At 34.1% G+C, this 17,212-nt stretch overlaps 1 protein-coding gene and 1 long non-coding RNA gene across 2 annotated transcripts in view; one reads left to right on the top strand and one right to left on the bottom strand.

Annotated features, from left to right (window-relative positions):
* LOC129744096 (nephrin-like) overlaps positions 1 to 17,212 on the bottom strand; it is a 457,247-nt gene that overhangs the window by 332,404 nt on the left and 107,631 nt on the right. The gene's annotated exons all lie outside the window — the stretch shown is intronic.
* Positions 9,950 to 10,456, top strand: LOC129744097 (uncharacterized). The gene is made up of 2 exons (XR_008736810.1): positions 9,950 to 10,046; positions 10,137 to 10,456. It is a non-coding gene; the product is annotated as an uncharacterized LOC129744097 (long non-coding RNA).

The raw sequence follows: 17,212 nt of genomic DNA, 5'->3' as shown, positions 1-17,212 counted from the left end.
TCCGACTCTGACTGTCGGAAAGATATTTTTTCTCTTTACTGCCACCAATCCCGGAACCAATTTTTGAAGAAAGTTGTCGACTGACGACGACGGCGGCCGGAGTATCCTGCCATTTTTATGTTCGTGGGAGTCCCTCGTTCTTCCACCTTTTCTGCGGTAAAACCGTCGCTCAACCGGGGGCACACCGATTATTGCGTAATCCAGATTGTGGTTTATCAGCTGCGGGAAATCTGGTGGAAAATGGTTTATTTTAAGGCGAAATCGATAAAAGATATTTCAAACACGCTGATGATTGGCAGAACGGGTTACATAACGACAACAACAACGACAATGGAACGAAACGAAACGAAACCACTCGATTTGTGAGCTTATCGCGGTTGGATCGCTAAATTAGCTTCCAATGTACAAACCTAGTTGCCTGGAAACGATAATCGTGGTCGAGGAGGTGTGATGATGGACATTTATGTTCTATTCAACTCGATTTTTTTATCGCTTCCTTTCCGTGGGCTTTTGTTACTGACCTGTAATAAAAGAGAAAAAAAGTCTGTTGTTTATTTTCTAGTTACTTTATCTTGTGGTTCAGTTTGGTTCAATAAGTATCATTTAAAAACTCTATAGATCGGCTAACTGGGTCGTACAGATTCATTCATTCAAGAGTCACCCACTTGCACCCAGTCATTTTTTTATTCATAGAATAAATTTTTAAAATCGATCTATAGATGAACTATTTTTTACATTTTTCAATGCCGAATTTTTCATGCTATACCAAAACTGCTGGTGTAAAAATATTTTTTTGGAAAGCACACAATTTTTGTTAATCAATATCATGGAAAATTGTTTTGTATCACACGTTTGTTAAATTCAATAATTCATTCATTCATACATTATTGTTTTCTGATTTCAGGTAGTAGAATTTTTGTAGTGTTTTTTTATCTCTAAATGTATGCAACCACAAGGCCGTGCGAACGAGGGGGGGGGGGGTTTAGGGGCTAACCCCCCTCACGGAGATTTTTTCAGATCAAGTAATGAATGCACCGTAGTACAAAATAAGTTTTAACAAACGTGTCAGAAAATTGACTCGCCTTCGGCGGTATTTAATCAGTAATTACTTTTGGCCTCATTTATTTTAAATTGTTAATTTCGCTTTATAATCCAATGAACTTCTGTATTGAAACTCAACTCTTGACACACAAAAAACCAATCTCGTTATAAGATTGGGTTTTTATCAATAAGTTCGGACAGGTGTTTACTGCTACTGAAATCAGTAAACAAATAAAAGCTAGTATCCATTACTCTATTACAAATTACTTTGGTCATAAAAACAAATTTTATGCTGATATAAATTTAAATCTCTGTTTATTTTTTTGTTTCTTGTTTGTTCTAAAAAATGTTCAACTCCACATTACAAGGCGTTCCACATTTTTCGAGCTGTTAATAATACTAGTTTACAAAAAAAAAAAAAAATAATAATGAACTTGATTGACTGACCAATATTATTAAAGTAAAATCGGGTGCTGAATCCGAAAATCAAATTCAAAAAAATCTCAGTGGAACCGTTTTTGAGTTATGCTCCAAATATGAAATTTGGGAAAAATAAAAAAAGTTTTTGTACTTAGATTAAAATATCTCGGACGGCATAACAGTAATTTGAAATCCCTCTTTTGCATATTGAAGGTGAACAAATTTTCTATCGATCATCTGAACACTGATGATCAACACTATTGTTGTTGTTTGTGACTTTATGATAGAAAAAATTATAAAAAACGCATTTTATCAGAGGAAATTTTGTTTCAGTGAAAGTTTTAGACTCGATGGTAACATTTAAAAAATCTGATTTTCTTTTGCGCTTGGATGTCAATTTCAAACAAAGATTTCAAATGGTTATTTATCAAAATCGGTTGAAAATTGAAGAAGTTATGGCTTCTTTACCATAACAGTATATTTGGCAGTTATTAAAAATTTAACGAACCGCAGTACACTTATCATAGTATAGGAAGAATGAAACATGATAAATCTCATTCGCTCCAAGTCAAAATTATCTATAAGCTTACCAAAAGGTCACATGCCAAATTTCAGGAAAATCTGACCATAGGGATGGGTTGCTTGAGTCTCAAACGTGAATAAAATTTTAAGGAATTTTTCCCGGGAGGAACAAAAAATACTGGTTTTTCATCAATAACTTTTTTCATCACTAGCCGATTGTTTTTTATGGTAAGTTTTCTTAAAACCTAAGTTGAGACAAATATTTCACCCAAAGACTGCAACACGATTTAAGAGCTTCTTTTGATTACTCTGGATGCCTTGAATCCAAATATGCAATGATTTTTTTTCTATAAGCTTCATACGAGAAATTCAGAGAATTTTTAAAAAAGTTTAAAACCAAATTAAACTTTAGATATATTTTTAAGCAAAAATCAAATTGATTGGCAGGCTTAAACAAGTTTGTTAAATAAAATTAAACCTTTTTTAGCTTTTTTCAGTAAGATCAGGAGTTTTTGTAATGATATTACCAAATTTTGAAAAAACTGGAGAGTTTATTTTTCTTTAGATCATTCATCAACATCATAAAAATATTATTTTTAAATTGAATGAAGTCTAATGAACAATTTTTTTCAAATCTGAATGTTTTTTTAAACTTATATCCATATCAACAAAACTGGAGTTGATAGATAAGATATGATAAAAGATTGGAGATCAGGACGCCAAAGTCGACCAAATCAATCATAAAAAAATAAGCACTTTAATACTGTTCCATTGAGATATCAATGAAATTCTATAAACAAGTTTTTAAATGGTGTAGTCAGAATTTATAGTCAAACCTTAATTTTCCATGTAATATTTTAGATAAGTTTGTCTTTGTTAGTCAATTCTAAATTTTTGTGTTCTGGAAACATAACCTTCCTCCAGCGTTGAAATCTAAATTTTTAATAAGAAATACATAGGTCTACTTTTTTTTCTTGCCGGGACCTAATTTTTCAACTGACTGTGAAAAAATCTTCAAAGCTTGAAAAAGTTAACTATAAAACCTGCGTTTGATAATATTATTCAAGATTCTTTTTTTCCTTTTTACAATATATTCAATTTGATTATCAACTATGTGTTTTAAAAAACCGTTAAGTTGGACATGCATGGTATTACAGCGACATTTTTGAATCCATGCTTTTTTGTAAATGTAGAAATGAAATGTAATTTAAAATGACTAGAAATTTTAAAATTGTTCGGTTTTAAGTAAAATTGATCAAAGTGTCTGGTAAACTATTGAACCTACAAGAAAACTTAAAGCTGACTTTGAATCAATGCATTATCCTTCATTGAGTCAAGGATTATTATTTTGCAGAGATATTCTTATTTCAGGGATACTATGCTTAAAACGATATAAATTCTCCTTTTTTATATACGTATGATTAGATAAGAACAAAACTATTTATGACATCATCCAAGAAAGTATTTGAGTGTTTCATGTGAAACATTTAAACTCATTTAACAACTTTCTTGATAACTGCGAAACAATTTGACTCATGCTATAGTAAACATCAAAGATTCAATTTAGTTTAAATCTTTTTTGAAAATTTTCCAAATTACCGTTTTGGCAGAATTGGGGAAAATTTACAAAAAGAATACTTCTCAATTACTCTTTATTACTCGTGGTCTAAGGGAAAGTTTAACATTGAATCAAAAATTTAGGTTTTCATAATACTTCAATTTTTTACAGTTTTGCCAAAAAAGTGTACAAGTTTATTTAATGAATTTTACCTATTTTCAAAATATATCTCGAAAACAAAAGCTGATAGATAAAAACTCAGCACTCCAAAATAAGTTAAAATAAGCTCTTAAATTCTGTGAACTTCGTAAAAATTTGAATTTGTTGCATTGTGGTATTAAAATTTTGCTTAACCATTGTTAATCATGGTTTTGTTCTGACCTGATCTGATATAGATTCGGTTTTTAAATCTGGTTTTGGATTCTATGTGTTCTTTTTATATGTATTCATTCCTAAGGACGAAGCTTTACATTCTGGTTTATACGCAATTTTCAATCGCATTAGTATGCTGGTGTTTCGGAAATATTATTTTTAAATTTGTATACTTGAATACTTTGAATGATTTATTTATGCCTTACCGGAAAAAGCATTGATTTGAAACTTTAATATGATTTATTTTGTGTTGTGAGTTTATGTGATGCCCAGTAGTAAGAGAATAGTTATTGTTATTAATTTTCATATTTTTTGTGAACTTTTGGTATTTTTATTATTTCGAGCTAAATTTATATTTCAAATCCCCCCCCATGGACGCGTCCTTCGCACGGGCCTGATGCAGCACCCTACATGCTTTTTCTTCAAAAACATTTTTGACAGAAAAAATGTAAAATTTTATTCGAACAAAACTAAAAATTACCGCAATTGGTGCTCTATGCGTTATGAGATCACGAAGATATCAAGAACTATAAATTTTGAAACATTTCCATTTGATTTTTCATTTGAAAACAAAGTTTGTTGCACTCACCCGTTTTTCTTGGTAGGGTGTAAAACGCATGTTTAAACATAAACTTTTGATGTGTAAGCTGTATGTTTATCTGTGGACAATAGACTGCCCCATATTTGTATGGGAAATTCAAAACCTGCGAAAAGTTATGCGCTGCAGGCTAAAATTGATACTAGTCCTAGTACAAGATCTCATACCAAATTTGAGCCAGATCGGTTCACAGGAAGGGGTCGCTTAACAAGCCTGAAGTTTGTATGTGATTTTAAGACATTTTGTTCGGGAGAAACATGAAAAACCAGTTTTTTATCAATAACTTTTATGAAGAGATTAACCACCGTAATTTTTGTTTGTTACTTTGATTTATCGGCCTAGCGGTGAAAAGTGATGTCCTTTTTAGTAGGGACATCTAAAGATTATGAAATTTTTATATAGATGGATAGAAGGTTAGAAGAAATGAAAGATGGTGAAAATGAGCGGGTAGAATTTGTCTAGAAGCATTACCATCACATACCAAATTTTTGTTCCTCACGAGCCTACTACTATGAAGTGGTAGATACAGATAGAGTTGTATCTACCACCACACATTAGTAGGCTTAGCGTGGTCCGCCCCACAAGCGAGAACTTGTAGTGCGGACGAACTACAAGTTCTCGCTTGTGGGGCGGACCACGCTAAGCCTACTAATGTGTGGTGGTAGATACAACTCTATCTGTATCTACCACTTCATAGTAGTAGGCTCGTGAGGAACAAAAATTTGGTATGTGATGGTAATGCTTCTAGACAAATTCTACCCGCTCATTTTCACCATCTTTCATTTCTTCTAACCTTCTATCCATCTATATAAAAATTTCATAATCTTTAGATGTCCCTACTAAAAAGGACATCACTTTTCACCGCTAGGCCGATAAATCAAAGTTTATCAATAACTTTGGTTCTCGTAGGCCGATTTCTTTCGAAAACTGTTTTTCTTAAAGCCTTAACTATGAAAAATATTTCATCCAAAAACTGCATATCGATAAGAGTTAAGATAAAAAAGTTATTAGGCTTCAAAAATGGGCTTACTTTTTTAAGGATGGTATTAATCACTGTTAATGAGTCGGAGCGGTCGAACATATTGACGCCTGATCCGGATCCTGTGATGCTTGAAAATGTGAAGAATGTGGAATATATAGCTGTGTCCTAGGAAATTGTGCATACTGTAGCTCAAATGTTTTGAATTTAAAGATGAAACTGGATTCCACACAATTGAACACGACAAATATGCTAAATTAAAGATATTAAATTGGTAATAAACGGTCCAGCAAGTTTTTTGATACTAAATACCGAATTTCGGTGCCGAGAAGCTTAGATTTTGTCGCAGTCCGTTTTTGTTACTAAATAAAATATCGAACTCAAATTTCAAGAATTTAAACCTGCATTTATGGAGTAAAACTCTCTCCAATAAGTGAGCTTACTTCAAAAAACGAACTTGAAATCGAACTTGAATTTGGAAAAGAATTTGAATTAAAATTAGAAAGTGTTTTTTTTAATTCAGACAATCAGAAATCTAGTATTTTCAGTTATAACTGTTGGGAAAAAATCCGGAACCCAACAAAATCAACAAAACTATTGTTTTTATGAGTAAGGCATGCTCAGTTTGATGGAACTTGTAACCCTGTCCGATGCAAAACTTTTTTAAAGACTTTATCCAAGTTTTAATAACGATCATTCAAAAGAATCAAAATTTGATACCTGTTCACTGATCAGTGATGTGATCCGACCAATTTGACATTTGAATTTTTTTTAAATTTTTTTTTCTGTTTTCAAGCACAAGTTTAAAATCTGGTTTTCTTAATGAGTTTTGAATTTTGAAAACCTTTCGACGCAAACTTAATTAAATCTGAAATATCAATTTTCTAAATGCTTATCAATATGTTTACTTTTGAAAACTCTCATAAATTGACAATCTTAAATACCAACTTTCTCAATAGATTAAAAACTTAGAGAAAAGAGTTTTCATTCAATATAGGGGAAATAGTAAAAGTAATGACCCGAACAAATGAGTGAAGAAAATAGCAGCATTCAAAGGATCAAAGGATCTACACCCATACAAGAGGTTGCAAATGCCCAATGCCTTTTTAGCAAATCTCGGTGCCGAAAATGCGCTGAAATGTGCACTGTGCCAAAGATGATATGTTTGAAAAAGCACTACTGGCATAAGGACTCGAGCTTCCAATCAAAATGATACATGACCACTACGTTCAAGCGAAACAAAAAATACATTTTATGGGATTTTCTTCCCATTGAATAATTTATCCCAGAAAAAATAAATGAAAAAAAAACCACATTGCCGAAAAAATCACAGTGTGAGAACCGAACTCACAATACCATTTTTATATCGTCTTGCCAATCCGACATGTTAACCAGATTTAACTAAGCAGATGAAGGACAAGAAATATTTGTCCTAGGCTTTCTGCCACTTATCAATCACAAAAAAACGCACAACGGTGGTTTCCTGGCGTTTGGCCTCCTTTCAAAGTAGTAAAGGAAACGGAAAACCCATTGAATGAGAACTGCACCCGGCTACAATGATAGGATTTGTCTATGTATCGTGTGACCAACTTTTTTTTTGCTAAGTGTTAGTGAATCTCGTTTTAAAGCTTTTTTTTGCCTCAGGATATGGGGTAGGTGTTTTGTTTTTTTTTTTTCAGACATATATATGCGATTGCGCTTGGAGGACAGTGCCAGTTATTTAAAAGTTTGTTGATGCCAATCCGGCATAGAATGTTATACCTAGAATTCCTCCTTCAACTAAGTTCATTATTAGAGTAAAAACAGCCGCGAGCCATAATTTGGTCACCAATGATCTAGACATGGTTGGCAGCGACCAGTTTTTGGACTTTTATGTAAATAATTAACATCAAATCTGGGTTCAACAGAATAAGACACCTTGGCTTGATTGTAAACTCAATGATGTCATGTTTGTTGAATATTCTTCGCCGTATTGAATCGTATAGCATGAAACGAGATTATTAGAAAACTTTCGTTGTGACTTACATGGAAGATTTTCTTTTATTTATTTCTTACTAAAAAAAATATAAACTATCACTAACATCTAAACACAGAATCTACACCACGACAAATGAAAGCGAAAACTTTGCACAGTTCTCCTTCAATTCTCATAAAATAAGCCGCAGCATAAAAAATTTTTCACCTCCGTTTCCATTTCCCAACGTTCACCGGTAACACTTCCATCAAGAAACAAACTCGCGAAAACCCCCTGAGTCATGATGGAAAAATTCTGTAAACACAATGGAAGAGGAAATAAAAACACACCGGCTAATAATAATAATAAACCATTTCCTCCGCGTCAACCTCCGCACTGCTTTCTGTCACCGGCACGCGGGAGCAACGATTTTTTACGTCATTTCTTTCCGTCAACATTGATTTGTTCCTCGGGGCCATTATCTGAAGATTTGCGCTGTCGTTTTTAGTCGGATATCGTCGTTCTTTTCTTTCATTTTCACAAACACTCACGTCCCGGTTTGTGTCTTTTATCTTTCATCGTATTCAAAAACACAAAAGAAACAATACAGTCTGGAATGGGTTGCCAGTTTCACTGTTTTAGATTTTGCTTAGAATCATTTTTTTTCCATTTTTTTCTTTTCAAAATAAGAATCATATGCAGACATTTTTGTTTCTGAGAAAGGACTGTATTTTAAAACAATCCTCCTGAGAAAATTTCATAAAATTGCGAAATAAGCATCACTGTTCGGTAGATTTAAGAACATTTACCCAACGGAAGCTTCCGAAGCTGACATACACCTTCTTATTTGCTTATGCAAAAATAGCAAACAAAAACCAAAGCCAATTGGACAAAATAGAAAAAGCAAAAAACTCTTTTATCTGCGATGAAATTCTCATAAATCGGGGAGGACTCTCGTCATCATCAACGAAAACCACAACAGCAGTAGCATCAACCAAAAGCAGCAACAAGAAGAAATTTTTCGCTTATTTTCTTGCCATTGGTAAATATACAAAAGGAAAATCGGGTGGAAAGGACCGAAATAATACATCAACAAACAAGAAGTCAGCTGCTTCGTTCATTGTTGTTGCTGAAGCCATTGATGATGATGTTGATAGTAATGCTGGCAATGGCGATGGCTCCGATGAAAATGGCGATGATGATGATGATGGCAGTCGGTGGTTAGCTTTGTGGGGAATGGAAACATGAGATTGACGTCGAAATATAATGGAACCATTATTCAAGCTGGTTGGGTAAAAGTTCAACCGGAGGATATATTTTAAATAAGCCTTTTTGGGCAAAAAAAAAAACAGTTCTGCAGAAACAGAAGAAGAAGGGAGAACGGAGGCACTCCGATTTTGTGTGTGTGGTTTAAGATTTCAACGGAATCTCGCTTGCCTTTGAAGTGGCTTTGTGAGGTTGGTTTTCGGTGTCTATTTTGGGAGCTTGATTTTGAGCACGATCTTTTAACAATCCAATTAGACGGATGAAAATAGGTAATCATTGAAGATTTTCTTCTGAACTTTAACGAGGTCGATGCTTAGACGTTGACTCATTGTCAAAAATTATCGGGTTGCATTTTGTGCGATATCTTTACACGTCATCAAGCGTCACACGCGTAAAACTTTGTCCAACATTGAAAGTCCCAAACAGTTGGAAATTTAGTAATATTTCGTAAAATATATTTTATCGATTAAGGTTGTCGTTTACTACTCGAATCCCTGAAGCACTCCACCGATAGGTGGCTGACTACAGCTACCCACAAACGGCTACCAGCACCAGCAAGCAGCAACTTCGATATTATTAACCTTCGTTTAACTGTAGCAGAAAGAATAGATTTCATGCGCGCAAAAACTGTCTTGGTCAGCATCTTATCACCATTTTAATGACTCTGTAATAAGCCCTTGAATTGTAAACTTCAATGGGGTAGTTTTTTTGATCACTAGCTCAATTTCCCATTAAAAAGATGGCACTTATCAAAATGGTTCCTTTGGACAAAAATTTGTATGGAAAAATTGAGCGTTACCTTTTTTAATTCTTTTTGACGTAACTGGCACACTTTTTTAAAACTTCCAAAGGTTCCCACACATATTCCGGATCGTTTGCACTCGGTGCCGGTATCGAACGAGATGGTGAAAGTTGTTAAAATCGCGAAAAACTGTCGGTGAGAGAGTATTTTTTGTTTGTTTAGGGCATCCGCAGCAATCGCGAGCAAAGTGAAAATGCTCACGAGTTTATCCACTTCCATACCGCACCGGGGGTTAGTATGAAGGTGAGCAAAATAGGGCCGATGCCGTCGGGACCGACAAAATCACCAAATTTGCTCACTAGAAAGGGGCGAGAGCAAACATCCACTGAAAAAATTCTACCGTTTTGAGCAGAAATAAACAAACGATGTCGCAGCGTGTAGATGTTTGTTGATATTTATTTTAAGAAAAAAATTGTATCAGATTAAAATTGTGGATGGATTTTTTTGTAATAACCAGTTAAATTCGCAATATCGTTACATTTTTTCGGGTTTTTCCAGGAATTGAACAAGAAAGTGTAAATGCTGGTGCTGATGGTGAGTTATTTATTTTGATTTTATACTGTTTTTGACTTTTTTCTACCTATGAATTTTGATAACATTTTTTCCTTTCTCACTCAATTTCAGATAAACAAACTTGAAGCATCGTAATTTGTGACCAAAAATGGTCACTCGGAGTTTCTCGGAGTAATAATAATCGAGACCAGTGCGCTGTGCAGGATTTTTGTATCCAACCGGCCAATATGGGTGGCATTCCAGTACTGTCCCTACCGATTCGGCTTTCGAAACGAGGTCTCTCAATAAGTTTGGAACTAATGGGACCCAGTTTTTCGGAGCAGCAATTATTTCAATCAGTACGTTGGATAGAAAAAGAAGTTGATGATTTTTTAGAAAAGTATGATTTTAATATAAATATAATAAACAAATAAAGTTGAATTTTAGTTGAATTGTTTGGTTTGTTGAATTTTGTTTTTCGGGTCCATGTGTTATGAAATATAAGTGCCCGGCGTGTTGAAAGCAAAATCGAGCTTAATTCGAAAATATATTCTTATCTGAACTTATTTTATTCAATCAAGTCGTCCTACAATTCAATAAGTTTTTAATCACAATCCAGCAAACGGGTGACACGGAATTGGAAACACCGTAAGGGAAACTCAACGCTTTACAACCACCACCGGTTGAAAGCGGTGTCCTATAGATATGATGACGAGGCCAAGCGAAGCAAACATCCTGCTCGGAAGTTCTTGCTGCATCCGTCATCGGACCCGATTGCTGGTGTTCGAAGCTGCTTGGCCTTGCTGCTGCTGTATGGCACACGCAGAAAAATATATTTTAGAAACAATAAGATTTCGAACGAAAATAATAAAATTTTTGGTTGGGAAAAAGCACAAATATATTTTTGGTAGCACTGACAAAAAGCATCGATTCGCTTTAAACTTATCGTTTAATTGAAAATATAATACACCCTTTTTAAAAGTGATCCATGATTTATTTCAAAATAATAAAATTTTGGCGTAAATATCACAACAAAAATCCGCTTTAAAAAAAGTTAAAGTGTGATATTTGAAATCAATCTTTTTTTTTTTAATTTAAATTGAAAGAAGGGAATTGTTTGTTTAGATTGATTGCATTTCGGATTCCAATTATTTTAAAGATATATCGCATTTAAAAAAGATTTTTATTTAAATTTTTCACAATTAGTATATGTTGCACAATCGGTAGAGCCGGTTGCTTCAGGGAACTAGTACTTACGGCCTGATTCTGAGCCAGACCAAGCACATTACGGGCCGACGTAGGAGCCCTCACAACAGTCAGCAGCCATATGACGGTAGCTGCGTAATTATGAACGCCAATCCTCCGGCTGTCATAGGGAAGGCCGTGGTCGGTCTGCTCTTCGTCGTTCCCCGACGACCAATACCTACGCGAAGAACGCCAACCGGGAGCAACAGTACGTGTAGGCACACGCATCATCTGGAATATAAATGAAAAGTATATAAAAAAAATGAATTCTCGGAGAAATGAGCCAGTTATGAGCAGTTTGCGAGCAAGACAAAACTTTGAAACCTACCTTTGAAGCTGCTAGCCTGGAACCCTGATGAGCTTGCTGTGTTCCGTAACCTCGGCTGGGCTTTCCTGACGGTTCTTCCCGCTGTTGTGTTGTGGTTCGGATGCAAAAACTTTTAATTTTTTTTTCTTTTTTCGATTTATCGTTTTTCAGTTACACGTTTATCGCATAAACCCAATATTGGTTTCAAAATAAACCATATTTAAATTTGATGCAATAAATAATGAGCGTGTAAAAATAACAAAATTTTTCGTTTATCTATATTCCAAATTATTGTGAAAGCTATCCATAAATCTGCTTTTAAAATACAAAATAAAATAACAAAACGTTTTGTTGAAACCACTCCCCATTCTTTTTCTGCGTGCATGTTCAACCAGGATGTAGACTTTGACGTCACGATACGTATAGCAGCTATCCCGTCAAATAACTTCCAACACCCCCAGGCCCTTTTAAGATCAACATTCATCGAAATTTCAGCAAAAAACAGACGACTACGAAAATTTACTCGGTACGTATTAATTTAAGATTTAGATTTTCTTCAAAAATTTTCTCAGTGCAATGCTAAATTTGAAAATAATTATACTACCGCCCGGTGCACGAAAGAGTGTGTATCCCAAAACCGGTCCGCTGAAATGAGCAAAACCGGGCCGCGTATACTCACTTATTGGTGCGTTTGCTCTTAGATGTTATATTCTAGGGCCAGCCGGGATGCCTGTTGAGATATATTTTTATGTTTCTTAAAATTTTCTGACTTGATACAGAGTGAAAATCTAAATGTAGGATTTGCTTTTTTTGTTAAAACTGTTATGGTGAATCTTAACGGCAGATGTGAAGCTAAATTTCGACCATGGTAGTACTGTTACAGAGAGTTCCTAATTTGATTATTCTCGATCAAAGGGATTTGGAAGTGATTGAGCTTGAGTAAACTATAAGTAAGAGACTTAAATTACAGACGGATTGATTTTGAATATTAACTAAGCTTTACCTCCAACAGAGTGTTATCAAATAAGTGTATGAAACTGTAGCAACATTGGATTATTAGCGTTTTTTTACTTAGAAAGCTGAAACTTTTTCTTTGTTGACCATAAATTTTACATTTGTAATTGATTCTCAAAAAAACTTTACAATATCAAGGAAATTTTTTGAATAAAATGTGTGCTGATTGTTTGTATTACCGTTTGGCATCTCAGATCCGCAGTTAGATAGATAAATTTTGATTCTACAGAAAACTTTTCAACGTGTAGTTTCCCGATGGCTACTATGTGTACAGTCCCCCCACAATCATGGGTCACACACAAATATTAGTCACCGGCCATTTAAACTGCTGATATCTACTGAACTAATTGAAAATTTTTCATACTACTATTTTTAGTTTATCGATAATATTATTAAAATGCATTAAAAATATTATGTGCGCGCTTGATACCAGTAAAATTGCTGTTTAAATAGTTTTTATCTACCGTAATATAATTATCTGTTGAACTATCGCAAAAATTTCCAATTTAATAAGGTTGAGATCTTGAACCGTTAAGCCCCTTATGCTGGTATTTGAAAAATCCCAACAAAATAAATAGGTCTCATATAAGCAAAAAAGACGAGTTCACGTTTTCCAAATGAAACTGAGCGATAAAAACGCGAAATTTCAAAATTATTTGTGAAATAAAATTGACCCATAATTGTTAAAACATCTACCAAATTTCACACAATCATGGGTCACTTTTTTGCTAGCAAAGCAAAACATTTCTTGGTTGCTATAGCTCAACGCAAATGCCCCTTGAATTTATACAATCAAAGAATGCCCCTGAATGTTTGCCAGAAACGCGATGATTTCCATGATGATATTCGGGTGTTGCCATGGACTTCTATGTGACTAATAATTGTGAGCAATTTGACTAATAACTGTTACGGGCTACAAATTTGATCCATAATTGTAGTTTTGAAAAATGCTGATTGTTTCGGTAAATACTGTTATTTTTTAACAAAACTGACAACAAAAACACATTTGAACTCAAAGAGGAAGCATGTAATGACTGAAATTCATGCAAAGCTTGATATTTGGTCAACTAACACCCAAATAAACAAGCATTTTGTGGTGAATGGATACGTTAAGTGACTAATGATTGTGGGGGGACTGTAAAATCAAAACGGAAAATTAGAATCAAAATAAAATGGAGAAAATTTTCTCTCTTTTAACAGATTCCCTCTCCCCACGGAGAGGAAACTTCAAACTTACTTCTAGCGGTCGATATTTGCAGGCGCTTGCCGACAAGCCCCATTAAGAAAAGGACCTACCCAGAACCAGTGCAGCTATCGAACAAAGGTTTTGAAACGGTGTTGATCAAATTAAATTAATCTGTTTTCCAGTGCAACTGACAGTTTCACCGAATGCAAAAAAAAAATCAAAAAAAAAATCATCAAAACAAAACATACCCACCTCATATTGCTATACTAGTAATTGCTAAAAACCCCACTCTAGCTTCAGAAAAGATGAACAGTATCCTAGATAATATCCACACAATTTTCACCCAACTAAAATTAACAATTAACCCTGATAAATCAGCTACAGTATGTTTCACGAACAAAATTCATAACTTAAGCATATCTATAGATAACAAAAGTATCCCTAACGAAGCTTATCAGAAGTATTTAGGACTTCATATTGACCACAAACTGTCATTTAAACGACACATCAAAGAAACAATACAAAAAGTAAAAAACAAAACAAATATTATTAAAATGTTGAGTAGGAAATCCCATGGAGCTCACCCTAGAAGTCTATTACAAATCACACAATCACTAATAAGATCACAAATTGACTACGCTATCACCATATACGCAGCTGCTAATAAAACAGAGATGAACAAGTTGCAAGCAGCTTATAACACATCACTGAAGATAGCAATGAGATATTTGAAATCGACACCCAACCAAGTACTTCTCAGCGAAACAGGAGAATTACCTATTAAACTTAGGGCTAATTACCTAGCACTTAAGGAAATAACAAAAATCTTTTACTATAGAAATAGCCCAATAGAAGAAACAATACTACCCTTTATTAATTCCAACCAACACTTTAAGCACACCTCATATCTAGAAAAAACTGCCCATGACAACTATACATTGATCAACCAAATTTGCACAATAAACAACATAATCCTAAATAGCCCCTCAAAACTAGAAATTTTTACCTGTATTGACAAAATTGAAAAAGGAACCACTAACACATCAGTAATGAAACAGGTAACATTATACTTGATCAAGGAAAAGTACAAAAAGCATGATTTACTATATACAGATGGATCAAAAACAGAAGAAAATACAGGATACGGTTTCTATGACGAGTCCGAAAAAATATCTAAAAGTTTTAAACTAAACCCTAATTTTACAATTACGAATGCAGAACTGCTGGCAATATTAGAAGCCATTAAATAGGCTGAAAAGAAACAAATTAAAAGAGTATGCATTCTCACAGATTCAAGAAGCAGTTGTGAAATGTTAAGGAACAACCAAATTGACAACTATATTATAAACGAAATTCGAAACTTTACAAACAAAACAACTTTGGAAAATATCACAATTCAGTGGATCCCAGGACATACAAATATACTAGGAAACGACAGAGCTGACCTGGCAGCTAAACAGAGCAAATTGAAAACAGTGATTGAACCATACGGACTTACCCTAGGTGACGCACTACTAGCACAGAAAAAAGAGATCCTGAATGAATGGAACACAGAATACCGAACTATATCTGAAAACAAAGGAATTAAACACTTTTCAATAATGCCGACCGTACTCACCAAACCGTAGTTTAATAACATGATTTTCGATACGCATAAAACAGTACAAATCTCCAGGATAAGGACATTTCATACAGCCACAAAAGAACGTCTCCAAAGCTGGGGTCTCATCAGCTCCAATTTATGTGATGATTGTGGAGTAACTGAAGATCTTGAGCACATTTTACTTGAATGTACAAAACACACTACTCAACGTAGATTATACTCCTTCCTAGATAACAAAAACAGTTTTATCGATATGCTGCAAAGAAAACAATATAATGAGTATTCCCTTTTGGCAGATTATATAGGTAAAATAAAGCTGGATGTTTGAGCTTTAAAGTAAAAATTTAATAGTCCTTTTAAAAAACTAAACTTCGGTTAATTTGATCGCGTAACGTTTAGTCACTTGACACTATAATAACTTAACACCACTGGCTTTATGGATCACACTGGTCCGTGCCAAAAGCCCCCAAAACGAAAAAAAAAACCCACCTCATAGAAAGTTTTTTCCCAGAAGATCTTTTCGTTTTTCGGCCGTTCGACTGCTGTTTTCTGATCTGGACCAGAGCCCAGAGGTTGCAGAAATGGGTCTCAACTCTCAACACTTTTGGGTGTCCAGGTAAATGTAGTTTAATATTTTATGTTCAACTAACAGAAACATGATTTCTTCATTTAAGTGATTCGTCTGTAACATTTTACACTGGATTGAGCCAAGGATCAGTTACCGAATTGCCGAAATCGTCCGGAAAAACAACGAATTTTCACTGCGGAAGACGAACGAAACAAAAAAATTTCGACATGCTCCGAATCTGGAAGTGATAAGTTTTCACGGAAAGCTTGTTAACAGTGATGTTTCTGGTAATAGGCTGGAAAAAATATCAATTTGTACTTTTGTCAAAAATTCAAGTATCCAAAAAATTACATGACCAAACAACTAATAGGAGTTATTTCACCTTTTGTATTCTTGATTTTTTTTTAATCTCTCGAAAGAAATTACTTGATTTATGGATTTTATGAAATGATAAAGTATGCAATCGTATTGCATAAAGGCTTTCGTGCAATTAATTCCAATTTATTTGTTTTCGCGTTATTTTTATCCCCCCTCCCCTCGCGATGTTCCAACTCCGAGTGACAAAAGAAAGATTTGAAATTTGTTCCAGCCTAAGTGATATTTAAAAAAAAGCATGGAAAAATAAACGATGATGATTTGTTATTCTGTACACGTGAACTCTGAATGGTCGTTTCTAATGCCGGCCCGTTAAGGTTAGTTTTTTGGAAGGATATTACAAATAGAATGGAACATTGTGAAATGAGCTGTGATACCCACTTAACTATCTGAGAGTCAAGCTATAACTTGCGCTAAATAAATTAGAACAGCTTACAAATTACATCTTTGTACAGATGAGGAAAAATTTTCGATAAATTTTTCATAAAGTGCATAGCCACAGAAGCTGAAAAACTTTTCTTTCAGTGCTTCTTCGGTTGTAGTTTTTGCACATCTCAATAATTTTTTTGCTAATATTGAAACACATTGCGACTGACTCAAGCTTTATTTTTAATTTTTTTTTTCGATAGTACTACAAATAACTGAGATTTTTCAATTAAAACTCAAACAACTTATAAAAGTGAATTGTGTACATATTTATTGATTTCTTTCCCAACCCCACCTGTAGACGAGGTATGTGAAAGGTTGCCGAAAGAAAATCTGAATTCTGACTTTTTGTGATTTTTCCCAAAAATTCTGTGACGGTTTTCTTCGGTGCTTTTTTCATACATTTTATTCAAAAGTCATGTTAAAATGGGTCTTTTTTACATCTTACTTAAGGATAATCAATTTACATTACCAATTTATATCA

Source organism: Uranotaenia lowii, chromosome 2 (assembly GCF_029784155.1).
Source record: "Uranotaenia lowii strain MFRU-FL chromosome 2, ASM2978415v1, whole genome shotgun sequence".
Classification (NCBI taxonomy): domain Eukaryota; kingdom Metazoa; phylum Arthropoda; class Insecta; order Diptera; family Culicidae; genus Uranotaenia; species Uranotaenia lowii.
Note: the sequence above shows the minus strand (reverse complement) of the source record. Positions and strands in the feature narration are given on the sequence as shown.